This window comes from Tachypleus tridentatus, chromosome 7, assembly GCF_004210375.1.
Source record: "Tachypleus tridentatus isolate NWPU-2018 chromosome 7, ASM421037v1, whole genome shotgun sequence".
NCBI lineage: Eukaryota > Metazoa > Arthropoda > Merostomata > Xiphosura > Limulidae > Tachypleus > Tachypleus tridentatus.
In genome coordinates, this window is record NC_134831.1 from 35404234 (window position 1) to 35428361 (window position 24128).

The window sequence follows — 24128 nt, forward strand, 5'->3', positions numbered from 1 at the left end:
AGAACTTTATCCTGCAGGCAGCACAATTTCATCGATACAGAGTTGAGGATTAGGGTGACTACCCTGTTGTCAGCAAGAGTGCATGCAAATGGGTTTAAAGAGAGAGAAGTTAAAGCCTTTTGCTGTGATCCACTTCAGTAAATGATTTGAGGGCAGTCTGTAGCTTGGAATCTCCTGTCCATTAAAAAATTTTTAGTAAAAATAGGCAAATGACCACGTAACCCATATATGTGTCATACCTCCATGTTGTATCATTAGCCTTCTCAATATCAAAGAATATTGATACAAAATGTTGTTGTTTGCAGAAAGGCTTCTCTGATTGACGTTTCAAGTCAAATTAGGTGGTCCATGGTGGAGCACTGTCATTGGAACCCACATTGGGTGAGCAATAGGAGGTTGTTTGATTCAAAGAACAAAACAAGATGAGCATTAACCATCCTCTCTAAGACCTTACAGAAACAGCTCGTTAAAGCAATGGGACAGTAGTTAGAAAGAATATTGGGATCCTTCCCAGGCTTAGAGAAAGGTACACCAAAAATCAGGAAAAACATTCTCCTGCCAGATCCAGTTAAACACAATCAGAAGAATAGTAAGACCGATGAAGGGCCAGTTTGAGTTCCACCAGCATAAAGGGACAATTATAGTCACAGAGACAATCAGCTCGAAAGGAAAGACGTTATAACTCTGCCCATGTCTTCATGGCTAAGAAGGTGGAAGAAGAAGCAGAAGTGCTGGATACCTGGCAAAAGCTTTCACCTAGAGTATCGGCAATGATCAGGGTATCAGCCATTTCCTGACCATCAGAGAGCAAGATCGAAAAGGGATAGAATTATATTGCCCACTGACCTTTTGAATCTTGTCCCATATGACTTTGAAACTGGTAGTAGAAGATATGCTGGTTGTAAACTTAATCCAAGATTTCCTCTGGCTTTGATGCCTTACCCACTGAGCATGTGCATGGGCCTGCTGTGAGGCTATGGGGTGGGAGTGTGGAATACCTACAAAAAGTACCCCATGCCCGTTTTTGATCCTTCCCTGCCATGTGGCAGTCAGGATTCCACCACAGACAAGGATATCGTGGAAAATGCATTGAGCAGTTGCTTGTATAATAGTCAGTTACTGCTGCCATCTACTGATGGCTTACAGACGATGGCAGGATCAAGTTCTGCAAGAGCAGTGAAAGAGGGCCAGTTTGCTTGATCTAGCATCCACTGGGGCACGCAAGTCAAGTGGCATCAACCACGACCAGTCTCTCTCAAAATTATAGGAAAATGATCACTGTCTCGTGGATTACTGTCAACCCTCCTTTAAGATACAAAACCAACCTAACCTGTGATATGTTTGTTTTTGAGGCAGTCACAGTGATTTATAATAATATAATGTTTTAGTTTCACTATAAAAACTGGTATTATCCATTTTTTTAAACTTTTCCTGTGCACAAAACTATGGAGTCAGTGTTAACTAAACATAAATAATAAGTGTGCTGAACTGATAAATCTAAACTGTATTGTTGAATGAATTTAGTAAAGTTATTTTTTAATATCTTTTATAATGTATTCAGTTTATTTTGTCCTTATGACTTTGATAAACAGGCATATAAAATTGTCCTTCTTTGATACCTATAAAGTAACAATGAAATACAACCTATTAATCTGAAAATCCCTGATTACAGATTCACAAAATGAAAGTATTAGTTAAACTTGAAATGGTAAACTAACTTGTTCTTAGTTGCATTCTTGGATTTTACTCATTACTCAAATCACATCACAATAAACTGTATGTGTAACAATCTATTTGCAATATTGTTGAGGAAAAGTTATGATCTGACAACCCTACAGATCCAACTATGGCATACTAGTTGTTGGGATGCAAGTTCTCTACCAGAAACCTTAAATATATATGTTTTACTTATATTTGACCTTGTAATAAGACTGTTGGTACTGCTCTGAGGCTTGGATATAGTTCCACAAAATACAGATCATGGACAGTTTCTGATAATTAACTCAAAATCAGAAAAAGAAACTGAAGATATTTTCTTGTTGGTAACCTACAAATAAATACAAAGAATAAAAGATAAAATCCTAGAACCAACTTACCTTCTAATTTGTTGCTAGTTTATAATGCACTTTGATACTGTTCAAATTATTTCATTATCTCAAATATTCTATTCCAATAGAAAAAAGTCAAACTGAAATTTTACTTGGTTGTGACTGATAAACTGTGGTGCTCTACTGGCTGATATCAATTTAAAAAGGATTTTATCTGATGTCAAAAATGAAAAGGCAAGAAATATGGCTGCTGACTTTCAGGCCTTACTCCATACCTTTTTATCATCATCACACATCAAATACCTTGATACAATGACAGTATTACTTCAAAAATGTACCTGTTTTAAAATTCATTAATAAAAACAAAAATTCAAAGAACATTTTACAGATTGGTTTCATAATGCAAACTTTTACACTACAAAGGCTTATCTGTAACTTCTGTACCAGATTATACTGCTAAGAAAATAGAATGAGTTTTGTTTCCTTATAAACACAAGTGTGAACACTCACTGACAACCAAGGTTTTTATAATCAATCATTCAATCTCAATATCAACATAGATGACTAGCGTAACATAATAAAGTACTGGATATGATTTTTACACACTGCCTCTTTCCATATTATATATTAAAATGTTTTTCACAGAAGACAGTAAAATGAATGGTAAAACAAATAAAAGAAACACATTTATATAGATTTTCTTTTTATTGGAAACATCAGAGGCCAATATTACTTATGTCAAATTAATACTGGCACTCTAGTCTGGGTCACAGTAGACATGTGGATGGACCATGTTAGATGCCATTTAGAGTGGTGGTCTAAAGAACTAATACAATTTTTATAGCAGAACCTCCCTATAATTATTCAAAGCAAGTAAATTCCAAAGTGTATGTATTTCCAGATAACTTTATGTCTCCATGCCAAAACTTAATAACTGACAATATTTTTTTATAGATATCTACTTTAAGTTACGCTACAAAATATTCACCCTTTCATAGATTTTTCAACTGAAGGAAATCATGTCTCCTGTATGCTAAATAGTACAAAAAGTTTTCTCTGTTCAATATGTTCAAATGTGTTTAGTAAAATTATGCATTTTCTTCAAACTGTCAATAACAGTGTTGTTCTTGAAATAAATAAAAAACTATACTTGTGTTCACAGGGTAAGTGAGATTACATAATGTAAACAGGTTCATATTATCAACTAGTTATAAATCTAACAAAAATACAGACTTTTAGTTCATTAACACCTATTGTTTTAAAGTTTATTTTAATTTTGTTATTTTAATGTTTAATCATGCATTATATGTAAACACAGACACATTCTTACATGGAAGAAATATTATTAAACAGGAAAACTGAAGTTTTACTGAATAAAACAACTACATTAACAACTTCCTCAGAATCAGTTTTTTTAACCAATTTCTTTTGGCACCACTTTTTGTGTCTGTTAAACACTATACTTATACAAAACGTTTCTCTCCATATTTAACTATAAAAACAAACTCACTAAATTATTATTATAATTTTATCCATTTACCTGGAACAAGGCAGCTGTCACCTCGTGTACATTAATAAATACAATGGATTCTTATTGGGTTTCCTCCTTTAATTTTGAAATAAATGTATTTTAAATATTCAAAAAGGTGTTGTAATCCTGATGATAGCTGTAAATAAGTAAAAAAATTTTTCTTCATCTGTTTACCTTATCTCATAAGTTACTACTTTTTTACATTTTACTCACTAATATAAATGATAAGTAAAAAAACACACATGACAAACAAATATAATATTCAGTAAAAAAGAGAAGACCAAAGTGAATACAAAAATTTAGTTAACTAAGTAGATGTCTACACACAGTCACCACAAAAGTGTTACATCTAAACAAATCCTCTCAGAACACTTATTAAATAATTAAAAAGCAGACATTTTTCCCTTAACTATCACAATTTTTATGGGTTTTGAACTTTTTTTTGTCAGAAGGTGGGTCAAATTAACCAATATTGTATGGAGAAGATAACAGCTAAAATGTAAAGTTTTACTGAAGACAATCATTTAAAATATTTATAGGAGATTTTGGAAATTATGCAAATGACATACAATATCTTGAAACAAAGAAAATTATATTTTATCTTAACATGAAAATCTCTTTACACACAAAGTAGTGATAAAATACTTAACTTACTCACAGAATTGAAATTTAAGTAGTACAAAACCAGTTCTATTGATCAAATATTAGTTTCAGTGCATAGGCTGTGTAGGAATTATTTGTCATGGAAACTACAAATATTTAAGTATTTCACTAAATGTATAAATACTGGTAATGTCAAAATTCAAAAAGTGTGAAGCTTCTGAAAGAAAAGTGTTCTTCAAATATTTAGACATTTAGTAACATATATGGTGAACACAGAATGGTTAAATTACTATTATTATATGCTCAAATAATTATTGAAATAAAGAGACTACATATAGCATGTAGTGTTTAAAAATGTTACAGACCTGTTACTAATGTCTTATGGTTAGTATAATTAATTATAATAATACACTGCCAATATTTACACCATAAAAACCAAAGTAAACCTAATACTGAGTTAGCTAACAAGATGGACAGTAAAGTAATTACTTACGTTAAAAGACAGAATAACTGACTTTTTAATAAAACTGTTATTCATTAAGTTGAAAAGACTGACATTTAAGTACTTTAACATCTTAAAAACAGCACAATAAAAACCTCGTACTGAGTTAGGAAAAAAAAAAAGAGTGATAAAACCTTAATACTGTATCAATAGACAAAACTGATAGAAAAATTGGTGAAAAGTAGGTTAAAAGTTTGATAAAGAAAACTGGTTTTCAGTTGGAATAAGACTGATAATAAACAACTCTGGTACTTTAAAAGACAGCTAGGTTTAAAATAAAGAAATATGATATTAAATCAGGAGAAAAGATTAATATAGAAAGCTGGTATTACATTTGAAGAAAAGACTAATAGAGAAATATGGTTCTACATTAGATGAAAAGGTTAATAAAGAAAGCTGGTACTACATCAAGTGAAAAGACAAATAAAGAAAGCTGGTACTACATTACATGGAAAGAATGATAAACAGAACTGGTACTAAACAAGTCAACAAGATTCACAATAAAAACATGTGGAACTGAAAATTAATAAAGTATTAGAGTCATATAAAATATGTCACATTGATATACAAGCATACATACAGTTATTAAAATAAAAAATATACATAAAACATTTCATACCTTGTAACCTATTTATTTGGCCATCATACTTTACTGCATAACTATCAAATGATTCTTCTGTTAAATAATACAAATTATTAACTTCAGTTTTATTCATCAAAATATCTATGTATAACCAAACTGCTCCCAAAAATAATATTCTGACCATGATTTCATCAGTAACCTAAAACAGTAAAAATCATTACTTGTGTGAACCTCAACAGATACAATATTCACCATGAACTGTTCGTCTTGTGGATGTTTGAATCATCATGATGCAGAAGTACAGAGAAATAAACTGAAAACTGTTAATATTTATGATACTGATGAAAAACTTTATAGACTTGTAATGCTTTCTTTTGTTGATTAAGATTTAACATATTAATAACATAACTAACTAACAAGTTGAAGGTTATTGTATTACAATGATTTTAAGACAATTTATTTCTCCACTTTGTGAAAATATTTATTATTGTCAACTTTAATTGTTTCTATTATACTTCTGTTAATTAAGATTTGTATAAATGGCAACAAAATACTTAGAAGTAAACCTGAAACTCTAAAGAAACTTCTAATCTGTTAAAATATGGTAGAACAGTTGATATAAAATATTGATCATTTATATTTTAATAATCAATACACCTGTAATACTTCATATGACCTCATCTATTACTATGTTAAACATAACGTTTGATGTATTAAACACAACCTTTGTGGAGAAAACAGAGTTAAACATATGCAACTACTGTACTTGCTGTGTGGCTAGTTAAGAGTACTCGTACATTATCCACTTCTGAAAAGTGTTAAACCTTATACTGTACATAGCTTGTATGTTGAAGAGTGTATGTAAATCTGCTTTTCATGATACTGTACTTTCTTGTACAAGGTATCAAGTGATGTTCATGATCTGAAATACTAAGGTATACAGCTGTAATGGGTGTGATGTGTTTAATGACTTACATATTCATAGTGCATGTTTGTTCCAGCTAACATTCGTGTTAAATGTATACATGTACTTACATTCATAATGCAAATGTATACTTTTGTTGAATGTAAGAAAACCCAAAAATATGTGAATAACATCACATCATCATATTTTAGAGCTTATAGATTTATATCCAATTTAATATAAAAATAAGCCAATATTTATTATTTTTGAAGAGGTTAAGTATTAATTTGTTTAACATCATTTAACAATAAAAGTAGTTATATTAAATATTTAAATGTTCAAATACCTGTTTTAAGTTTCAATGTTAGTGTATACATTACACCTTATTGATTGTAGGAAATTTTCTGTTTTATCATATTCAGGTTGTAGCTATTACTAGAACCTCAACCATTCTATGGTTAAGAATATTCATGATTTTATTCAAGATTTTAAAAATATAATAAGAAACCTTAATTTTCAAGATAAACACATAAAACGTTTTTAACAAATCTTTGGATATATGATAAAATGATGGTTCTGGATGTTTGTTTTACTTGTTTCCACACTCAGTGAATAATTATACTAAATATTAAACTAATATTAATCTAACAGTCTAATTGACAATTATCTAGCATAGCAAATACCTAAAGAACTTGCATCATTCAGCATCAAACAGACAAGTGTCTACATTATGTGCAAAATGTAACAGCATACAAGTTGGCACAGTAAGTATCTATCAAAAACATATCCAACAGCAAACAGCCTAGCGGGCAAACTATATGCCAAAGTGTCTTCCGTGTGTAAAAATCCACAGCAAACAACCTGGTAAACAAACTGTTTTCCACGACAAAGGTCTATTGGTTACGTAAAATGTAACAATAGACACCAAGCAGACAACCAACTTTTCACAACAAAGGTTTGTCAATTATAAAAAATTTTAGCAATACATAACTTGATTGACACAATATTTAGTACAATAAAAATCAGCAAAGTATTTATTTGCCACATCATACAACAAAAGCTAGTGATTTCCTTTCCAGGTTTATAAGATTATTTTGACTTTGTTTTATCCACTACTTGTATGCCAGTGAATTGATACTACCTGGTTTCAAGAGGAAAATAAGCCTCGAAGTTTTTTGTTTGTTTCTGAATTTCGCACAAAGCTACTCGAGTATTATCTGTGCTAGCCGTCCCTAATTTAACACTGTAAGACTTGAGGGAAGGCAGCTAGAAATTCGATTTCACATGTGTATTCATATTTCATAATCGCTGGTTCTCGTGAACACGAAAAAACAAAGCAATGCAACTGGTTCCGCTATGGTTCAAAAGAATTCTTGTACTATCAATCTAACAAAATATCTGAAAAGACACTATAAAACACAATTTTAAAATCTTGTAAAAAAAGACATGCAACTTCACGATAAAACGATCATTCCCGCATCATGAGAAAACTCAAAACCACAGTGACACCAAGCGTACAAAATCATTCACGACTTTATTTTTGTGCAGCAATAAATATTCCAATGGACATAAAAACGTTTCATTATGCTACGGTTGAGTTGATGGCCCGAAGTATGTGATATTTTTTTCTGCAGTAGAAGAGAGTTGTTTACGTAAAATAATCGATTCAATTAAAAAGGCAGTTAACACAACAGTGGATGGAAAAAAAATTTAGTTGACGAAAAAGCTACAGCAATTATGAAACAAATATTCAAGAGCTGCAAAACATAATGTTTTCACTGAAAACTGACATCGCATTCTTGTCTGGATAAATCTGTGCTAGCCATTAATGTCCATGTCATGAATAGAGACTCTCTTTAAATATGAACATTAACTGTTACAAACTTATATTTAACTCATTCAGGTAAAAACATCAAAGAAATAGTTATAAACGTGTAATTTGATCAAACTTAATGGCGAATTATGTGGAATGAATCCTGAACTTGAACTTCAAGTAACTTCGGAATCTGAAGAAAAGATGGCATCCAGTACATCAGAGAATGAGTTGGAAAAGCAAAAACAACTCGAGTACTCCAAAACAGGACATTGGTTCGGCTCTGAAGAACTTTGCGAATACAGAAAAATCTCCAGCAGATAGCAGTCTAACTTCATAATGAAACTCAATGGAGATAAAGCATGAATACTTGTACAAACTGACTTAACCACCTGGCCATGCTGGGGCCTAAGAGAGAAGAAACGGGACAGGAGAAGGAAAATTTGATAAAGTTGCCAAAGTGTGGAATTTATGAAGATTTACCATAAAAACGCATATAGAGAGAGATAAGAAAGTTATCTTTTAAAAATAAGTGTAAATTCAAATATATAATAAAGTCACAAGTTACCATAAAGTGCATACTATGGCAGAACAAATTATTAACAATTTTAAAGAAATATGAGGGCCCGGCATGGCCAGGTGGCTAAGGCACGTGACTTGTTACCTAAGGGCACGTCACACCAAACATGCTCGCCATTTCAGCCGCGGAGGCGTTATAAAGTGTGGTCAACTTCACTATACTCCTTTTCAAAACCACGAACAACAATAATCAAACCCACGGCTACCAAAACAACACCAAACAACCTTTACTACCAACTCCAACCGACTCGCAAATCAAACACGCTCAACCTCAACCAACACGTACTTACGCGGACGTAACACGCACGAAAACAACACAAGCATTTAACCCCACAGATTTCACCACAAACTTGCTAGCAATGCTGATAGAATTGAGTGATCTCCCCTCATTCGAATCGAGGCACGAGTCACTCAAGGCTGTTTGCAGTCTTGCAAGTCATTATTTTAACCTTTCTCACCTCAAACCACACCATCTTTCACTCAAAATTCACGCAAGGGAAATAAAACAACACAATGATACAACACATTAAAATCTTACACATCAACTGCCAAGGAAATCTCAAAGACAAAAGGATAGAACTATACAACATAAACAAACATATAAACGCCAACATAATCATCGTTTCAGAAACACTTTGCACAGAGAAACAAAACACCACAATCCCCGGATTCATCTCACACAGCATACCTCACTCAGAAAACAACAGAGGTATAATAACTTACTTTAGTACAAAAATATCGCATCTAATCTCGATTGAAGATTCATTTAAATCTGACATTAATGAGACCATTTTTTGTAATATACACTTTAACAACCGGCTAACTATTCCGATTCTAGCCATATATTGCTCACCAACCAAAGATATCGACATTAATTTCCTTCAAAAATGTGTTAATCGTAAACCTAAACCAATTATTATTGGAGATTTTAATTCACCGCACACAGAATTAAGGGGTAACAGAGACACACGCAGAGGATCGTGCATAAAAAATTTTATCTCTAGCAATAAAATGCACTTAATTAATAACAATACACCTACACACTTCTCAGCCGCTAACGGCTCATACGATGTACTCGATTTCATCATCGCACCCAAGGACATGGTTAACAGAATATCTAACTTTAAAGTGCATGATGAAATCACCAGTGACCACTTCCCCATGTCATGTATGATTCACCCGCGCCACCCTGCTGTGGCGTACGTGACTCCTTCCGCATACACCTACACTGAAACAGACTGGCTCACTTTTAATGCCTCTCTGGACTCATACCTACCCCATCCAATCGAACATGTAAATAACAAAGCAGAACTAGACAACTATGTTGATCAAATTACAGAAGCCATAAAGAAAGCCATAAAAACACAATTCCTAAATCAAAAAGAAAACAATCACTTATTCAATGGACTCTAACACCAGAAATTCACGCACTAATAATCAAACGCAGACAATTAAGACGAACACACTACATCACACGCGATCCACACATTAAAACAGAAATCAATAGAACAAATACAAAAATTAAACAAGAAATTAAAAAGTCAGAGAAAACAATTGGCATAACTTCTGCAAAACTTAGAAAAACCAAGAACAATCCAAAAGAATTCTGGAAAAATTCAAGAGTATTGCTTCATACAAAACACAAATCACATGCTACAACACATCACACACAACAATAAAATCGCAAGGACGGACGAAGAGAAAGCTGACTTATTAGCTGACTATTACAAATCCGCTTTTAGCGATTTAAACTCAGTAGATTTCGACACACAACACCAACACCATGTCAACAACTACATAAATACAAACCAAGCTTCATTCTCACCAGGATTTCCCGAGAGACACTAGAAACATACTCAAATTCAATCAATAGAAAAATAACCATATCCGAACTAAAGATTAATATCAAAACTTGAAGAACACTTCCCCGGACATGACCAAATACCAAACATTATTCTCAAAAAAGTTCCACTCTCCTACTACAACACCTCACAAACATCATGAACATTTCACTAGCGACCGGGTATTACCCTGACACGTGGAAAAAAGCCATCATAACAACGATCCCCAAGAAACAAACTAACAGAACAAATCCAGATAATTTCCGCCCCATCAGTCTGTTAAGCTGTCTTGGCAAACTGATGGAGAGAATTATCTCCAATCGTCTCCTCCATTTTTGCGAATCAAACAACATCCTTCCAGAATCTCAAAATGCCTCCAGAAAAAATAGACAAACAACAGATCACCTAACACGACTCACCGAATCAATCTACAAAGCTTACAACAACAATCAAGTAACCATCGGGGTATTCCTAGATGTCAAAAAAGCATTCGACAGCGTTTGGCACAACGCCATCAGATACAAACTAAATCACCTACAAATAAATCCTACGATAGTCAAATGGATTTCAAATTTTTTAACCAATAGAACAGCACAAGTAAAAGTCAATAAAACCATATCCAAATTATTTAATATAACGGCAGAAGTGCCCCAAGGATCAGTCCTCTCTCCACTTCTATACATAATTTTCGTCAGTGACATACCTTTTCCAAATCTAACATACACACACAATTCACAATACGCAGACGACATCGCAATCTGGAGCACCTCCAGAAACCCAGTAATGGCCATGTCTCGCGTACAAGAATCACTAAACAACGTCTCAACATGGAGCAACAAGTGGAGGGTCGTGTTAAATCCGACGAAAACACAAGCAATCACCTTCTATATAAAACTAAAGAAGCAAAGAAAAAATCTAGAAAAAATAAAACTATCACTTGGAAACACAACCATTAACATGAGAAAAAACATCACATTCCTTGGCGTCACTTTCGACACAAAACTAACATGGAAAAAACACATAAACAATATACACTCATCAATCAGAAAAAGGATTTCATATCTAAAGACTATAACTGGTAAACAATCGAAATGCGCACCGAACACCATTATACAAATATTACTCTATTAGTGGACGGATGTCAAGTAACATACAATATGTCAAACAACACACTCCAAAAATCCAAGTGCAACAAAACAAAATATTAAAATCCGCATTCAGCTTACCATCTTTTACGCCAACAAATTATCTACACCAAATTAGTAATTTACCAACTATAAGAGATAGAATAACAGAACTTTCTCTCAAATATTATCTAAAAGCAGAAAATAGAAACAAACTAACGGCATCACTACACAAATTATCAAGTGCACCAACAAAATACATATCACCTTACAACATATTTCAAGAATCACAATCCACTCAACAAAGAATCTAAACAAATAAAATCTATGTTATTAACATGAATTCCTTTTTTTTCAGGTACAGGGCACACGACAGGCAAAACTTTCGGCGCCTGTCGTGTGAAAGTGGGTTTTCTCGGGGCACTCCCGTTTCCCCCCACATCAAAATCTTCAGGCATTGGATTTCTAGATCCCAGCCTAGGCAACCTTTTGCCAGACCCAGAATCGGGCCGTTTGATTTGATCTGAATTTGAATGAATTACATTCATGTTCACATCTGCCCAACTTTTTCCTTTCGGGACAGGTCCCGGCCTTTCTTTCCACTGCTGCCTTTGCCTCCACCCAAAAGAACATTTAGTGAGATATTCTCCACCCAAAAAGTCAAGAATAATAACGATAATTAATCTATTAAAATAATAATTAAAAAAAAAAACACCACTTAATCTTAATAACAATCCACGAAAGGGGACAAAGAGGAACTACAAAGTTCCTGAACACCCCAGTTGGAGAGAGAACTCTTCTGATTTCTCTCTCTCTAAACTGAACCCCTGCCACGGTAGTTTAGTTTAGTTAGTTTACTATTCGTTGTTAAAAGATTTGGCAAGAGTTGGCAGTGGGTGATGATGACTAGCTGCCTTCCCTCTAGTCTTACACAACTAAATTAGGGACGGCTAGCGCATATAACCCTTGAGTAACTTTGCGCGAAATTCAAACCAAACCAAAGAAATATGAACAACTGAAATTGAAATCGTATCTGAATTGAACTGGAAACTGGAAACGAAAAAGGAAGTCGAATTGAAAAATGTCAAAAAAATCTTGAATTGAAGCTGAAGTCGTTATTTTTTTTGAATTTCAAACCGAAAAAGAAACCTTGAATTGATTTATTTTCAGTTTTCCATCCTTGAACTATTTAACTAAAACAAACATAAGAATTAAAATAAATATATAATAATAAATTCAATACAATTTATATTTTTAGTTCAGAGGATGTAATAACCAAGTTGGAGCAATAGGCTGGTTGTTGTTTCTAAACGTTGTGCTTATCCAAAATGGACGCATTAAATATATATAGTGGTGAGCGTAAAAGGAAAGAAAATCAAACACAAAATTTTTATATATCAGTGTCCTCTTTTCATTTTGAATTAGTTTTATTTATTGTTAAGTCTCATCAGGTCTGTGAGCTATATCCACAGTTAAATACTTTAAGTATTATTTTACATTGAATTAATTTAACTCTCAAAAAAGAAGTCAGTATGGATGTGTGAAGTTCCAAATACTGCTCTTAATGTGTGCGTTTGCCAGAATTTCTTAGGCTTCACTTCATACTTTTCATTCATCTTATTACAGTTACAAATTTTATGGCATTGAGAATTCTAATTAAAAGAAAAATAATATAAATACTGGCTAGTTGCCTGAAAGACTTTTTTTCCATTTAAAATCACAGTGAATCATTTATACATCCATTTTTATCAGTATCATTTCAGATGAAATTTTCTTTTGTAAGTTAAATCATCTAGTGATATTTCAAAAACAAATCCACGTAGCATGTAGATATATATTATAAACTATAGTATTTATTTAATTTGCAATAAAACAAAATATAGAATTAACTCGTAATAAAAGTTAAGGGCCTGGCATGGCCTAGCGCGTTAAGGCGTGCGCTTCGTAATCTGACGGTCGCGGGTTCGCGCCTGAGTCGCGCCAAACATGCTCGTCCCCCCAGCCGTGGGGGCGTTATAATGTGACGGTCAATCCCACTATTCGTTGGTAAAAGAGTAGCCCAAGAGTTGGCGGTGGGTGGTGATGACTAGCTGCCTTCCCTCTAGTCTTACACTGCTAAATTAGGGACGGCTAGCACAGATAGCCCTCGAGTAGCTTTGTGCGAAATTCCAAAACAAACAATAAAAGTTAATTCAATTATATTCGTGAAAACATATTATTAATAGGTAGTTTTTTTCAGGAAACAAAATTTTTCGATAGATCAGAATGTAATCACAAGTTAATTATGTGCAGAATTTGTTTTTTCCAATTGAAAATGAGAGAACTTTTGACAAGTGAGTTAATAATGTAGAATCATATAGCTTTTGTTTTACAGTTTCTGATATAAATTTGAAAATATTTATGTACTTGTAATTTTTACACTGATATTTTTATTACTTTTATTTTTTAAATCAATGTTCAGACATCCCCTTATTAGAGTCATCTGTTAAATTTGCAAATACATGTGGTGCAGAGAAAACCTTGCATGTAAGAAGAATTTGTTTTTGAACAACATTGATTAGGGCTTAGTGAAATTGGTAAAAATTATAATTTAAGTAGAAATTTTTTATGTGCTTTTGATTTTAATATTGTATGTTAGAAAGCGTTTATATAAAAAGAAGTCAGGGAGATTTAAGATGACGTTGGTCAGATGACTTTTTGGTAGTTTATCAGTAATTCCAGTGTTGTAGATACTAAAGATAAATACTTGATGACAGTTTGGACTTCATATTTATTTGTTTTTAAACATATGAATAAGTTAATAGCATCAACAGTACATATTTTTCTGGTATAAATATAGGTTCATTGTGATGTGTAAAGAATGTATAAAAACATCATTTGTGCAATTTTGCTGTTTTACAAGTTACAACAACAGTGACCAATAAAGCAAGTACAACTGGAATATCTGTGGGGACCTGAAAGTCGTTGCTCTGTTACTGGAACTGCAGCTCGGCTATACAAAGTACTGTTGTTTCATCTGTGAATGGGACAGTCGTGCCAAAGAGTCACATTATTCTAGACAGAGCTGGCCAATCCGTAAAAATTTAGTTCTAGGACAGAAAAATGTGGCGCATTAACGGCTTGTCGACCCGGCAAAGATTTTCTTGCCTCCTCTTCACATAAAATTGAGACTTGTGAAGAATTTTGTGAAAGGAATGAACAAAGAAGGCGAACGTTTTTGTTATTTAAGACAGATGTTCCCAAGAATAACTGAGGCCAAGATCAAAGAGGACATTTTTGTTGGCCCTCAGATCAGACATGTTATGAGTGACAAGCGGTTCGAAGATCTGTTAGTCGGGCCGGTAAAGATTGCCTGGAAAGCCTTCAAAGACGTTGTTGACAATTTTCTTGGCAATTAGAGAGCCCCACATTACATTCAGCTGATAAACAAACTTTTCAAAGCATACAAAACAATAAAGTGCAACATGTCACTCAAGATTCATTTCCTCCACTCACACTTGGACTTCTTCCCCGCAAATCTCGGTGCTGTCAGTGACGAACACGGTGAAAGGTTTCACCAGGACATTGCTACAATGGAAAAAACGATATCAGGGCAACTGGAATCCGTCAATGCTTGCTGACTACTGTTGGACACTGCAATGTGATGCACCGGACATTGAATACAAATGAAAATTAGGAGCAAAACACTTTTAATTATATTGAACTTAATAGCGTATTAGAAACATAAACGCAATTAAATACGTCATTGCCGGTAAACAGTTAACTGTCTATTTCTCAGTGTTCCTACGTGATGAAGCAAAACCAAAACTATATTTGTGCATACCCACCAGGTACCTGTCACAATCAGCAAAAAATTTTCAGGAAGCAAAACTTTTCAACAAAATTGTTGTGCAGTGTGTTCTTGTCACATGATAGCTCAGAGCCCTTTATTCGTTGGTGCTAAATGGTCGTAGAGCTGAATTATTCAAGAAGAAAACAAAAACTTCTGATATGGCTACTAGTGCTCTCGGGGTGTAAGTGCTGTTCTTCAGTCAACAGCCTTGTAAATTTGAGAAACACAACTGTTTCTTCATGCCCTCTAGAATTTCTTGTGACTATTTGATTTCTGGAGGAGTCAATCATCAATGAAACACCAGACATCTTTGTTAAGCCTTATATTTTAAAAAATATCAATCACTGTTATCGTAGCCTAAATGTCACAGTATTGGTCCCTTTACAATAGAAACAGAACTAATATATATATATAACGCATATGGGACACGCAAAACAAAAACGTTTATAAAACTATTCGTTTGAGGTTATCGTGCAAAAATACCTATGCGCTATTTACTTTAGCTGTCTTTACTTTTGAACTAATAAAGATAAAACAGCTAGTTAAAATTACCCACCACCAACTCTTTTTGGATCACTCCGATTGAATGGACAAAATTCACTGCTAATATAACGCGTTTATGGCTTCTTAAAGAAAGATCGTGACTTCACAGCAACGTAACGCTTACCATTTGAGACCATCATTGACCCAAAGATTTATAAGTACGACATGGTAACTACCAAGATATGCACAGACCCAAACTGTCAGACATGAAGTTATGGGAAGCGAAGAACAAAGAGAAAAAAAAGAAGACATCAGCACTGACCTTTAAACATTTGGAGCTCATCTTAAATTTCTCGACCCATAAAGATTCCACCTTCGAATTACACTTCCTTAAACCTCCACATATGCTAGCCCGACATTTTGATGTGGATCCAAAAGTATGAGATATTCCGGAAAGGATTGGGTAATAGTGATTAGACAAAAATTCAATGTTTGAAACTATTTTCGTGGTCTAGATTGCTGAAACAAACCTATCTTCTGACCAGAGACCATGAACGCAAACATAAAGAGGCTAACATGTAAATGTAAAGTAAAACGATGTAGCAATGAAACATGATTGAAATGTCCTTGATCTGGTTGTGAATGGTTGTTAAAGCAGTGATTGAGTTACGACACAGATTTAGGAGGGATGACTGAATGGATTTCGGTTTACTTGGATTGTTTTGCATTTCGTGCAAAGCTACACGAAGACTATCTGCGCTAGCCATCATAATTTAGCAATGTAAGACTACAGGGAGGGCAACTAGTCATCACCACCCAGCGCCAACTCTTGGGCTCCTCATTTACCAACGAATAGTGGGGTTGACCATAACATTATAACGCCCTGACGGTTAAAATGACAAACATATTTGGTATGATGGGGATTCGAAACCGTGACTCTCAAATTAGGAGTGGAGTGTTTTAACCACCTGGCCATGCTCGGCCAAGGATGAGTGAAGAACGTATTGGAAGATATCTTAATCAACCTGACATACCAGCATAATCGGAGATTTGGCAATTGATTACTGCACTGACAGCGAAATATAAAAAGCTGGTACAACTGTATCGTTATCTTCGAAATAAGGGATTAGATTCTATAAAAGTATAATTAGTTTCAATATTTTGTAAAATTAACGACACAGTAATGCCTAAAGACGCAGTGTTGAAACAGATGAACGATACATTAGAAGATGATATTTCGATAATGATTCTCAAAATAACCTTAAATCATCAGTTTCTGGAATGACTTCTCCGTTGACCATCCAAGGCTCAGTAATAAAGGATACTGGGGTGGTTCGTGTAGCAGGTGTTGGAAAAAAAAAGGTTTGTTTGTTTGTTTTGGAATTTCGCACAAAGCTACTCGAGGGCTATCTGTGCTAGCCGTCCCTAATTTAGTAGTGTAAGACTAAAGGGAAGGCAGCTAGTCATCACCACCCACCGCCAACTCTTGGGCTACTCTTTTACCAACGAATAGTGGGATTGACCGTCACATTATAACGCCCTCACGGCTGGGAGGGCGAGCATGTTTGGCGCGACTCGGGCGCGAACTCGCGACCCTCAGAGTACGAAGCGCACGCCTTAACGCGCTAGGCCATGCTAGGCCCGAAAAAAAAGGTAAAAATAAAACTTCGAACTTGTACAAAACTATTTAGTCAATTGAAACTTTGGTCTCAGCAGCTAAATAAGGCTTAGTTGTAATTTGTTATGGCATTACGTACTTAGTTTCTCTTCATTGCTCCGCTTTTGTGAAATTATTTATCACAAAATAAAAACGATTTGTGGATAATTACGCAAGGTGTACGAACTGCTTGTTTGACACACGCTATTTAATACATGCTACACGTTTCTTGATTCCGTTAGCACATTAGCAACGAAAGTGGCTAAAAAGTAATGTAATTAACACCGTATTCTTAATTTTAAAAACTAGTAAGACTGATTGTCTAGCAAAAATAAACAACGTTTTTCGAACAATATCCAACATAATATGTAACGATAATGACCTATTTGTCTTACTACAAATATTAAACTGAGAAGTTTAAGATTTCATCCTCGAATTGCAATGTACTTGTTCATGAGTGTTTGTTTGTGCTTTTCATATATCAAAAGCACATCGGGCTATCTGCTATGTCCACGGAGAGGAATCGAAACCCCGATTTAGCGTTGTAAACCTATGGATTTATCGCTGTTCCACTGAAGGACGCATTTGTTCACTAATTATGTTCGTGTTACAGTAAAAGTTACCAGATGGAAACAAAATAACTCATTCTGCATTAATTTTCAAATACTTCCAGCTGCTCAAAAATTTTATAAAAAAGCAAATTTTTAATGGATTCTAAAATACATTTGTGCCATCCGAAAGAATTTATCTTATTTGAAACTCTGTTGTCATGATATACTGACAATGCTGTGGTGTTCTTGTTTAAAATTCTTCTTCCCGATAAGTAAAGGATGTTTTAGTTAATTAACGAAATATCTAAAACATATCGAACTTGTTCGTACAGAGACTGAAAAAGCCTTTCCTTTTACATCTAAATATTTAGTGCATTTCTGTATAACACCGAAATTCATTGTAGTACGGTGTATTATGGACTTGTTTCCTGTCGTTCAAACAATACATTTTCAAATGTTAGACTTTTGTTTACAGACAGAAGACATAACTGAAAAAGTATAACACAATTAAATAAGGTGAAAATAATGTTACGACACGACTCTCTCAGACGAGCATGCTTATGAAGTTCTATGTTATCTTTGGGGTTTTCTTTGTGAAGAACACACTGAAAAGTGCATATTGTATTAGCTGCTGTGAGGTGTAGTTTTCTTGGGTCTATCCGGCCATGACAATGAATTTCTTTGAGCTTTCGGCTCTCATGACAGTAGAATTTTTTGTACGCCAGAGCATTCCGTCTCTTTCCTTTCATTTCTATTTCGTTCGAGTTCACTAGTCACTAGTCTGTTTTGTTTAGCTCGGCGTTGTTTTGTTTTCTACTGGACAATATTATAGGGGAAAGAAGGTTTTCCTGCTTTTATTACATATAACTTTTATTAAGACCACACTTTTTCAATAATCGCGTTTCGATCACGTCACACAGGGAGCGGTTAGAATGATAGATGCAAAATACATATCTTTCAGTCCTTTGTGCACTGAAGTGCATTTACTTGGATTACTGTATTTTAATTTTTATTTTTCCTGCATCAATCTTTAAAATAAACGTGTAAAATCTGAAATGGTATTTTGGAAAAGCACTAATTGTTAAAGAGAAGACAGCTTGTCAATGTGATCCACCGCCATCTCTCATCGGTTCCAAAGTGCGGAGTAGGTTTTTCGCGATAACGAGAAGTGAATCATCAACTATTATATATCATTACACCGTACTCGTCCCTCTGATGGAAGGTGAAAGAAAAAATAAACAATATACAAATAATAGTTGGTTTATTTTCATTAAATAGCAACAATTGTATTAAGAAAAATCCAATTTTCTTTCGTTTTATTTTTCTACATAATTTATTCTTCTACAACACAATAGTGTAAAAGCAAGAAAAAAACCAATTGAACAATACATCGAAATTACAAATACTGTTGTAAACAACAGGGTAAACTGAAAGAAAAGAGTGCATAAACCAAACAGGCTAGTGTTGAACAATATATCGTAATTACAAATATCCTTGTAAACGTTGAAAAACAGTCATTCTCTGAAATTGAAAGAGCTAATTCAATGATATACTTTTTGAACATTACTAAATGTTTTTGAATTTCGAGCAAAGCTACACGAAGGCTGTCTGCGCTAGCCGTCCCTAATTTAGCAGTGTAAGAGTAGATGAAAGGCAGATAGTCATCACCACCCACTGCCAACTCGTGCGCTACTCTTTTACCAACAAATAGTGAGAATGACCGTCACATTCTAACGCCACCAACGGCTGAAAGGGCGAGCATATTTGGTGCGATGGGGGATTCGAACCCGCGACTCTCAGATTAAAAGTCGAACGCCTTAACCCACCTAGCCATGCCGGGCGCTTTACAAAATGAGCTATACGTGCTTACTTCGAAGTTATCTAGCAAATCAAATGATAAGAAAAAAGAAAATCACTTTCCCAAACACCGTTTTTTTTTTTTTACAATATATTTACCATCTGTTTTCAAGCATCAATTATTACCCAGTGACGGTCTCCTTCATAAATTTGTATGACACAGTTACAAGATGCTTTATAAAATAGCAGTTTAATAAAATCTATGGGGAATTACTATTAACCTTTGGCAGCTTACAGCGCCAGTCGTGCAGAAGTTTTAAAAACAAAATTTCGTTAAAGAGTCCGTCCCTCAAGCTTTGGGTTCAATAAAGAAGAAAGTGTAAATTCATCATTATAAATAATACGTGATCTCAAGCTTTTAAAAAGGCAGATGATCAAACCCTTTTGTTCTTTGTCCAGAAGTGCAAGAGGAAGACTAGAACAAAACTTATGTTTGTATTTATCCAGAACCTTACTTCTCACTGTTCATGGTTTGAAACTACTGGATTAAAGGATAGTGTTTATATGCAAACGAAGCTATGGTGAGATTCACGTTGAGTCACAAAAGTGAATTTTAATGCGACGCTGTTATTTAACAAGAAGTTCTTACTTCAAAAAAATTATATCTGTTTGTTTACAGTTCTCTACAGGCAAAACTTCTAAGAGAATCTTGATTTACAGTTCTCCATATTTCCAACAGAATGATAGTTTTTTGTTTACAGTTATAGTAATTTTCATATTTGTGGATTTAGGGAGCACTACATGTGGCAAGACTTACAAACCAAAGATTGCAAGAAAAACGAGTTTTAAAAATGCAGCATCATTTTCAGTCCGACAAAATCACAAGTCTTACTGATTAGCTTTCAAGGTAGCCCACACAGTGTCAAAGGTTCGAGCCTCAATATGCTTCTGCATACGCTTCGCCCCTTTAACTGTAAAACTTAAATTATAACTCGGTAATCAATTTCTCTATTCATCTAGAGTAACCGCATAGGCAATGGGTGCTACTTGCTGTGTGTTCTCCATCACATTAGTAGATTTCGACTAAAATAAAGCTCTGCTTTAAATTTGGGGTATCTGACCTAATCGCTTATCCCATGTGTTGCATAAAGGTGCGTGCAGTTCATTTTTGGAAATAACTAAATATCAACTCTAAGGTTAAAATGTAGAGTTGTATCTGCAACAAAAAACACTTAATATAACCATCCATCTTGAAAAAGAACATTCGAGTTACATGGAATACCTCGGATGCTCATGCATCGGCAATTCTCAGATAGAGTTCACCTGGAGTTGCATATCTACTGTTTAGGTAGCTGTACCGAGTTTAGTAGTGAATGCTAGAGGGAGGAAAGCTAGTCAACACCACTTACCTCCAACTCTTGAACTACTCAATTATTAAGAAATAATGGGTTTGAACATCACATAAAGCACCCACATCTAAGAGGACGAGCATATTCGTCAACGGGAATTCGAAATCGCCACCTACAGGGTTCGAATTAAGCGGCCTAACAAATAGAACGTGGCTGAACATCATGAATCTCAGTATGTCTATAAATCCCAAAGTTATAATTACTAACACCAGGATTTTATGTGTCAAGCTAATTACACACATTTTTTTAAATAAATTATTCATATTTAAACTGTTTCTATTATTTCAAATTGATTTAGTGTAATATACATGTGATATTTCTAATAACAATAACACAAAGCAACTAACCTTACATAACGGGACAATTATCTTATGTTGGTCGATATTATCCGTTTTGTAATAAATCCTAATATTTATAACATTTATTGTCCATATTCGAACGTGCTAATAAGAAGCAAATTCTGTTAGGGATAAAATGCTCCTGAGAATTGAGTGAAAATGGACGCTTTGGTTTTCGTGTACTAAAAACAGAAACAGCATATACTGTTCCGCCAGATGTCGTAACGAGTTCGTTAAAACTATTATCTACTGCAATACATCTTAAAACTGGGAATTAAATGACGTACATTAGAATGTTTTTCTACCTGCAGTACTTGTATCGATAGGGAACTGTGTTTAGACACGTCGGTTTCAGTCAGTGAGAACAGTTTACATTTAAACCATTATTCTGATTAACAAGTATTGATGTTAAAATAGTCTCATTAAATCCTAGGTGCACATAGGTGTTCAAACTACGTACCTCTAGTTTGTTTGTTCTGAATTTAGCGCAAAGCTACTCGAGGGCTATCTGCGCTAGCCGTCCCTAATTTATCAGTGTAAGGCTAGAGAGAAGGCAGCTAGTCATCACCACCCACCGCCAACTCTTGGGCTACCTCTTTTACCAACGAATAGTGGGATTGACCGTCACATTATAACGCCCCCACGGCTGAAAGGGTGAGTATGTTTGGTGCGACCGGGATTCGAACCCGCGACCCTCAGATTACGAGTCGAACGCTTTAACACACTTGGCCATGCCGGGCCACGTACCTCTAGACTCACGACAAAACTACTTCGCGTGCACACCAAGAAAAAAACATGTGATTATTAACACGTTTTTTTCTTGATCACAAGGAAGGAAAAAATCCAAGAACTCCACCTGTAAAAAGTAAAAGTATTTCAGAAAAACATTTAGCATATTTTTTCAATGTATTTGTCTCTGTCGAAATGCGTCATTGCTTTTCGTCTGGGAAACGTTAGCAAACAGACACTTACAAAGAAACATGTTTGTTCTTCTGAGAGAGAGCACATCGATGCCGCTGGAAGCATGAATCAGACAGTTGGCGATCTCACTAAATACATCAAACTATGAGTTGGCGCGGCTTTTCTTTCTTTACACTGAATCCTGAATCTTAACGAGAAACACACAATCAACAGGACCAGAAGTGTATTAAAGAGGTTAACTTCTCCTACACTAAACAAGTTCATGATGGAAACCTGCTTTTCTTCTTTAGTATGAGGTCGAAAAACAAATACTTTGAAGACAATTATTGGAATACACTTATTCACCGAGCTTATCGCTTTTCTACGCATTTTAAAGGCACTTTTGGATATCACTAAGATGTTCATTCTAGAAGGTAATTTTGAATACAATAATAACTTATTAATCTCGTATGAAATACCTTCCCTCAGACATACACATCATGACAAACTTTATTCTTTTCATATACTGTGTTTGGTTACTGAAGTCCAAAAACTCAAAATACTAGCGGAGCTGCATAGATTGACCCCAAAGCATGCAGTATCAATCCTTTATCGGGTCGGATGATTCTCTTTTGTAACCATACCATTTATTATGCGAATAAAAGAGTTGTTTGAATTGTTTAAAGTATGGTTTTTGGAGTCAAATGCTGTCTTAAATGTTCTGCTGTGCAAGTTACATTCCATAAAAAGTACGAAAGAATTTCTTCTTGGAAATAGTTTGTTTATTAGTTCTACATTGTTTAACACAATTACTGTATAATTTCTTCAGAAAACGCTGCAATGTAAATTCCATCACTATAAACTATATAGCCAAAAATTAACTACTATTTAAATATTTAGGTGCTAAGTATTTTATTCGTATCGCTATTGCTTGCGTCTGCAACAATACTACACTGCATAAACTTACAATTGCTATTACCATTTACAAATTACTATTGTGTAGAACAATACGCAACATTCAGAAATAACTTATTTAATAGACGTATAAGACGAGGATCAGATAAAGAAAATTACACTAATGTTGAGAAGCGTGTAAAAAATGAAGGTGTTATAGGTATTTAATATTTGTTCAGTTGAGATGTTGACCTAGACAGTCCCTTTAATGTCTCAAGGAATAATAATCCACTATTTGAAAAAGCTCAACTTTTTTGGATCCTCTTTCCAAATCATTTCCTGCCTTTTGAATATTTTGTTCTATAATTATTACACTCACAAAAAGAAAGTCTTACACACTGAATTCAGTTGTCCTCATTGGTAATACTTTGTATACGATATCAGTTTATGTGAGCCATTGGAAAGTTCCAGGTTATAATTCGAGAAATAAGGTAATATACTTGTTCTACACTTTAACGGGTTTCTTCTGTAACAGAAATATTAGGGTATAATTTTATATTTAAGATATATTAAGTAAAATAGCTATTGATTTAACCCTTTCATAACTACTTTAGAACATACTTTAATCACATATAATCAATATTATATTTCATATTTTCTATATGCACTCTCTAAGTACTTAGCATACTCTTTAACTGGATATAACTGCCAAAGGATAGTAAATATAAAGTAGTCAGTT

General features: G+C 34.2%; 1 protein-coding gene across 21 annotated transcripts in view; it reads right to left on the minus strand.

The window, feature by feature from the left end:
* Positions 1 to 24128, minus strand: part of LOC143255422 (NADH dehydrogenase [ubiquinone] iron-sulfur protein 3, mitochondrial-like) — a 65466-nt gene that overhangs the window by 38864 nt on the left and 2474 nt on the right. For 3 of the 21 annotated variants that reach the window (XM_076511065.1, XM_076511061.1, XM_076511060.1), the window contains exons 1-3: positions 6855 to 7707; positions 5304 to 5360; positions 3589 to 3715 (exon numbers count right to left, since the gene is read on the minus strand). The exons of 1 other annotated variant lie outside the window; for it this stretch is intronic. The gene's annotated coding sequence lies outside the window, so the exon portion shown is untranslated. Of the gene's footprint in view, positions 1 to 1919; positions 2048 to 3588; positions 3716 to 5303; positions 5361 to 6854; positions 7710 to 24128 lie in introns of those variants that run through there. 17 more of the 21 variants (XM_076511063.1, XM_076511077.1, XM_076511064.1 and 14 more) reach the window with 16 other exon arrangements.